This window comes from Triticum dicoccoides, chromosome 7A, assembly GCF_002162155.2.
Source record: "Triticum dicoccoides isolate Atlit2015 ecotype Zavitan chromosome 7A, WEW_v2.0, whole genome shotgun sequence".
NCBI classification, from domain to species: Eukaryota; Viridiplantae; Streptophyta; class Magnoliopsida; order Poales; family Poaceae; genus Triticum; species Triticum dicoccoides.
The window spans coordinates 85,471,881-85,478,845 of NC_041392.1; positions in this window are offsets into that span (position 1 = coordinate 85,471,881).

Sequence of the window (6,965 nt, forward strand, 5' to 3'; positions counted from 1 at the left end):
GCCACCTTGGGGCAACTCGAGGGTTGGTTTTAGTTGTACGTAGTGTTCATTTGAGTGTGCCCTGAGAACGAGATATGTGCAGCTCCTATCGGAATTTGTCGGCACATTCGGGCGGTGTTGCTGGATTTGTTTTAACTGGTCGAAGTGCCTTGTAGAACCGGGTTACCGAGTCTGATCGGAATGTCTCGGGAGGAGGTCTATTCCTTCGTTGACCGTGAGAGCTTGTCATGGGCTAAGTTGGGACTCCCCTGCAGGGATTTGAACTTTCGAAAGCCGTGCCCGCGGTTATGGGCAGATGGGAATTTGTTAACGTCCGGTTGTAGATAACTTGAACCTTAACTTAATTAAAATAAATCAACTGTGTGAGTTACCATGATGGTCTCTTCCCGGCGGAGTCCGGGAAGTGAACACGGTGTTGGAGTAATGCTTGCTGCAGGTTGTTCTCTAGTTATTCGTTCGCGCTTTGCCCTCTCTTCTCGCTCTCTTTTGCGAACAGGTTAGCCACCATATATGCTAGTCGCTTGCCGCAGCTCCACATATATTTTACCTTGCCTTACCTATAAGCTTAAATAGTCTTGATCGCAAGGGTGCGAGATTGCTGAGTCCCTGTGGCTCACAGATTACTTCCAAACCAGATGCAGGGCCTGATGATTCCGTTCCAGATGACGCGCTTGAGCTCAAGTGGGAGTTCGACGAGGACTCACGCCGATATTACGTGTCTTTCCCTGATGATCAGTAGTGGCACCCAGTTGGGGCGATCGGGACCGTGTCGCATGTTGGGTTTATCTTTCATTTTGGCGCCGTAGTCGGGCCATGAGTGTTTGAATGTTGTAATGCTATTTATGTACTTTGATTGACGTGGCGAGTGTAAGCCAACTATGTATCTCCCCTTTTATTATCTATATTACATGGGATGTTGTGAAGATTGCCTAACTTGCGACATTGCTTTCAATGCGGTTATGCCTCTAAGTCGTGCCTCGACACGTGGGAGCTATAGCCGCATCGAGGGCGTTACAAGTTGGTATCAGAGCCTTCCTCGACCTTAGGAGCCCCCATTGCTTGATCGTTTTTAGCAGCCGTTGTTGAGTCTAGAAAAATGTTTTGAGTCATTTAGGAATTATATATCGGAGAGTTTAAGAATTATTTTTACTCCCCAGTCTCCTCATCGCCCTGGTAAGACATCTTGACGTAGAGTTTTGACTATTCTCTTCTCAAATTTCACTAAAAAAAATTTAGGATCACGTGGGTATCTTGGAATCGTTCCGATGGTTTTGTGACGAGAACATTGTTCTTGGTGCCTCCTGTCTTTAGGGGTTGTGGCAGTGTCCCGGGGAGTTGAGCTTCGAGGTATTGTTGTCACAATTTTATCGTTGCAGTTCTGGAATACCTGAGTTTAGTACGCCGACATCGAATATCTCTTTTATGCAGTTCGTTGGTGAGATAACCTCGACGCCACCCAGTACTGGGGCGGGAGTTCGGGAGTATCGCCATAACTTGTATAACGGATGCTTTTCGAAGGTTGAGGTAGATGGTTTCCGAAGTTTTCTCGGTTATGTGTTGAAGGATGGATACAGCTGGATGTAGGATTTGCTAGATTTGGGTGAGATATTATGTTTCCCCTGTATCCCCAACACCTGATTGCATAACCGGAAAGGTTCGGGAGTTTCATAGGTGGGAATTCTTGTAGCTCTAGTTCTTCTTCCACGGATATTTGGTTTGAGATTGGGATTTCTTACCGAGTATTCGTTCTTGATCCGTACCTTGTTGATTTATTCCTCTACCTAAATTCTAAGTGGCTTCTCAATTTATGGATATGTGACCATTTCAAGTGGAATGCATTCGTTCTTATGTTCGGATGTGAATACTATGTGTTGCAATTTCAACCCATTTGATTCAGCTTCATTTTATCTGTCAATGTGCTAACGGTTGTCACCCTCTTCAGGATGGCTCCCGCTAAGAGCACCAATCAGAATCAGAATCAGGATCCGCCACCACCTCCACCTCCTCCGGAGGCATGGCAAGCTGTGATGGCCGCAACCAATGCAAACACGCAGTTGATCATGCAAATTCTTCAAGAGCGCAATCAAGCGAACCAAGGCAACCAAGGCAACAATCAGAATCACTTTGCTACACTCAACCAGTTCCTTGCTAACGGGCCAAAGACTTTCAGCAATTGTGTTGAGGCAACTGATGCTGACGATTGGCTCATGGATCTGTGCAAGCATTTCGAGTGCAGTAACGCCAGGCCTGAGGACTTCGTCAAGTTCGCTTCCTTCCAACTCAAAGACCAAGCTGCAGAATGGTTTCAGCAGTACAAGGATTCCAGAGGAGGCCGTGTGATTACCTGGGATGAATTCCGTCAAGATTTCAAAGCTCGTCATATCCCTCAGAGCGTGGTTGAAAGCAAGCGTGAGGAATTCCGCAACCTGAAGCAAGGCTCTTTGTCTGTCTATGACTACAACAAGTTGTTTCAGAAGCTCGCCCGCTTTGCTAAGCAGGACGTCCCTGACGAGAAGAGCATGATATACCAGTTCAGGGGTGGTCTCAGAGAAGAAATTCAGCTAGCTCTTGTTCTCTTTGAGCCCTTGAGGTACGATGAGTTCTACAACATGGCATTGAAGCAAGAGTCCGCTCAACTGAGGTGTGATGCTTCCAAGAAACGAGTCAGAGATGCTACTCCTTCTTCCTCTACTCAAGTGGCCAAGCAGCAGAAGTATTGGCTTCCTCCTCCTCCATTTCGTCAGCCGTACCAGTAGAAGAGCAAAGGTGGCAGTGGATCTTCCCACCCACCCAACCCTGGCTTTCAGAACAAGACTTCGTCTCAAGCTCCAAGATCAAGTGCTCCGTATCACCGTCCGCTTTCAGAGGTCACGTGCAACAAGTGCCAACAGAAGGGTCATTATGCCAACAAATGCTTCAATCAGAGGCGTCTCCCTCCTCCTCCTCCTGTGAGATCAGCAAGTACAGTTGTGGTCAAGCATAACCCCAAGCATGCCAAGGTCAACTTGCTGAATGCAGCTCAGGCAGAGGATTCGCCAGATGTCATCATGGGTAACCTTCCCGTGAACGATATTATAGCTAAAGTTTTTTTTGACACTGGTGCATCGCTTTCTTTTATTTCAACACCATTTGTTGCCAAGCATGATTTTGTGACCGAGAGGATTCCTTTCCCGTTGAAGATTGTGTCTCCGGGCAAGCAAATGACTTCTAACAATTGCGTCCTGGATGTCTCTATCACGTTGGGCGATTACAAGTTTCTTTCTTCTCCGGTGGTTCTTGGTAACTCGGATATCGATCTTTATTCTCGGAATGGATTGGCTTACTAAGCACAAGGCGCATCTTGATTGTGCAGCCAGGCAGATTCAATTGACTCATTCGTCGGAGGATGTAATTGTCTTTGCCGCTCTTGATGATACCATCCGTCTATTTTCTCTCAATGAGAAGGGTGAACTGGATGCTATCTCGCAAATTCCAGTCATTTGCGAATATCAAGACGTCTTTCCAGAAGAGCTTCCAGGAATGCCTCCGCACCAGCCAGTTGAATTCGTCATCGATCTTGAGCCTGGCACGGAACCAGTGTGCAAGCGTCCTTAGAAGCTCGGACCTGAAGAGTTGAAGGAGCTGAAGAAGCAACTCGATATTCAAGAGAGAATGGGTCTCATCCGGCCTAGTTCTTCTCCGTGGGGTTGTGGTGTTCTTTTTGTGAAGAAGAAGGATGGAATGGACCGACTTTGTGTTGATTACCGTCCATTGAACAAGAAGACCATCAAGAACAAATACCCACTTCCCAACATCAACGAGCTGTTCGAACAACTCAAAGGTGCCCAAGTATTCTCCAAGCTTGATCTCCGTATGGCTTATCACCAGATTCGAATCCGTGAGCAAGATATTCCCAAGACGGCCTTCAGGACAAGCTTTGGTTCATATGAATACACTGTCATGTCTTTCGGCCTCGTCAACGCTCCTCCGACGTTCTCTCGCATGATGAACTTCATCTTCAACGCCTACACCAATGACTTCGTTTTGGTCTATCTCGATGACATTCTGGTCTTTTCGAAGAACAAGGAAGATCATGACAAGCACTTGCGTTTGGTACTCGATAAGCTTAGGGAACACAAGTTCTATGCCAAGTTCTCCAAGTGTGAATTTTGGCTCGATGAGGTTCTTTATCTTGGTCATATCATCTCTGCCAAGGACATTGCGGTGAATCTTGAGAAGGTGTCTGCAATTGTAAATTGGGAACCACCTCAGAACGTGAAGCAACTCCGTAGCTTCCTCGGTCTCGCAAGCTACTGTCGAAGATTCGTTGAAAACTTTTCTAAGATCGCGAAGCCTCTATCAAATCTTCTCCAGAAGCACGTCAAGTACGTTTGGTCTCCGAAATGTGACATCGCTTTCAACACTTTGAAAGAGAAATTGGTCACTGCTCCAGTTCTGACTCCTCCTGATGAATCCAAACCGTACGAGGTCTTTTGCGATGCCTGTCTCCAAGGTCTTGGCGCAGTGTTGATGCAAGAGAAGAAAGTTGTGACTTATACCTCTCGCCAGTTGAAGCCCAACGAGAAGAACTACCCCACTCATGACCTCGAGTTGGCGGCAGTTGTACATGCTCTTTTGACTTGGAGACATCTCTTATTGGGAAGAAAAGTGGACATTTTCACTGACCACAAGAGTCTCAAGTACATCTTCACTCAGCCTAATCTCAACCTCAGGCAAACTCTATGGGTCGAAATGATTCAAGAGTATAATCCGAGTATCGAGTATACTCCAGGCAAGGCCAATGTGATCGCTGACGCATTGAGCAGGAAGGCTTATTGCAACAGTCTGATTCTCAAGCCTTATCAACCCGAGCTTTGTGAAGCTTTCCGCAAACTTAATCTGCAAGTTGTTCCTCAAGGTTTCCTCGCCAACCTTCAAGTCTCTCCTACCTTGGAAGACCAGATTCGCCAAGCCCAGCTTCTTGATGCTATGGTGAAAAAGGTGAAGATTGGGATTGCCAAGAGTCAACCCAAGTACAAGTGCTACCGCCTTGATGACAAGGATACTCTTTTCTTCGAGAATCATATTGTTGTGCCCAAAGGTGACCTTCGTAAAGTGATCATTAACGAGGCTCACAATTCTCTCCTCTCCATCCACCTTGGGAGCACGAAGATGTATCAGGACCTCAAGCAGGCTTATTGGTGGACTTGAATGAAGCGCGAGATTGCTCAGTTCGTGAATGAATGTGATGTCTGCAGAAGAGTGAAGGCAAAACACCAAAGGCCAGCTGGTCTCCTCCAACCTCTTGCCATTCCAGAATGGAAGTTTGACCACATTGAGATGGACTTCGTGACTGGGTTTCCAAAGTCCAAACATGGCAATGATGCTATATTCGTTGTCATCGACAAACTCACTAAAGTGGCTCATTTTCTGCCTATCAAAGAGTCTATCGCTGCAGCTCAATTGGCGGAACTCTATACCTCTCGAATTGTATCTCTGCACGGTATTCCACAAGTGATCTCTTCAGACCGTGGCAGCATCTTTACCTCCAAGTTTTGGGATTCTTTTCAAAAGGCCATGGGCACCAACATCCGCTTCAGCACGGCTTTCCATCCTCAAACTAGCGGTCAAGTCGAGCGTGTCAACCAGATTCTTGAAGATATGCTCAGGGCTTGTGTGATCTCTTTCGGCATGAAGTGGGAGGATTGTCTTCCTTATGCTGAATTCTCCTACAACAACAGTTTTCAAGCAAGTTCGGGCAAGGCCCCATTTGAAATTCTGTATGGCAGAAAGTGTCGTACCCCTCTCAACTGGTCCGAAACCGGTGAACGTCAGCTTTTGGGTAATGACTTAATCACAGAGGCAGAGGTAATGTGCAAAGTCATTCGAGATAACCTTAAAGCAGCCCAATCCCGCCAAAAGAGCTACTATGATAGTAAGCACCGTGATTTGCCTTTCAAGATCGGAGATCATGTTTACCTCCGCGTCTGTCCAATGAAAGGTACTCGTCGCTGCGGTATCAAAGGGAAGCTTGCCCCCAGATACGTGGGACCTTTCAAGGTCGTCAGCAAGAGAGGCGATCTCGCCTATCAACTCGAGCTTCCTTCAAACTTTGCAAATGTGCATGACGTGTTCCATGTCTCTCAGCTTCGAAAGTGCTTCAAGACTCCTGACCGCACCGTCAACTTCGAGGACATCGAGCTCCAAGAAGATCTCTCTTATCGTGAGCACCCCGTTGCTATTCTTGAAGAGACTGAACGCAAGACTCGCAACAAGTCAATCAAATTCCTCAAAGTCAAGTGGTCACACCATTCCGACCGTGAAACTACCTGGGAACGCGAGGATCACCTCCGTTCCGAATACCCGGCATTCTTTCAGTCCTAGATCTCGGGACGAGATCCTTTCGTAGTGGTGGAGTGTTGTAACACCCCGGATATGATTTACCCAATTTGTACTCCAACTCTTGCCGTTTCCGGCGTTAAGTTATTTTATTTTCTCGGGTTCGGGTTTTTGTCTCCGTGTGTTGTTATCATTGTCATGCATCTCATATCATGTCATCATGTGCATTGCATTTGCATACGTGTTCATCTCATGCATCCGAGCATTTTCCCCGTTGTCTGTTTTGCATTCCGGCGCTTTGTTCTCCTCCGGTGGTCATTTCTACCTTTCTTTTGTGTGTGGGGATTAAACATTTTCGGATTGGACCGAGACTTGCCAAGCGGCCTTGGTTTACTACCGGTAGACCCCCTGTCAAGTTTCGTACCATTTGGACTTCGTTTGATGCTCCAACGGTTAACTGAGGGACCGAAAAGGCCTCGTGTGTGTTGCAGCCCAACACCCCTCCAATTTGGGACAAAACCCACCAAAACCCTCTCCATCACCTAGAGCGTTCGATCATGATCGCGTGGCCGAAAACCGCACCTCATATGGACTCTCCTAGCTCCTCCTATGCCTATATAAAGACCCCTCCGAAATTCTCCTTCTCC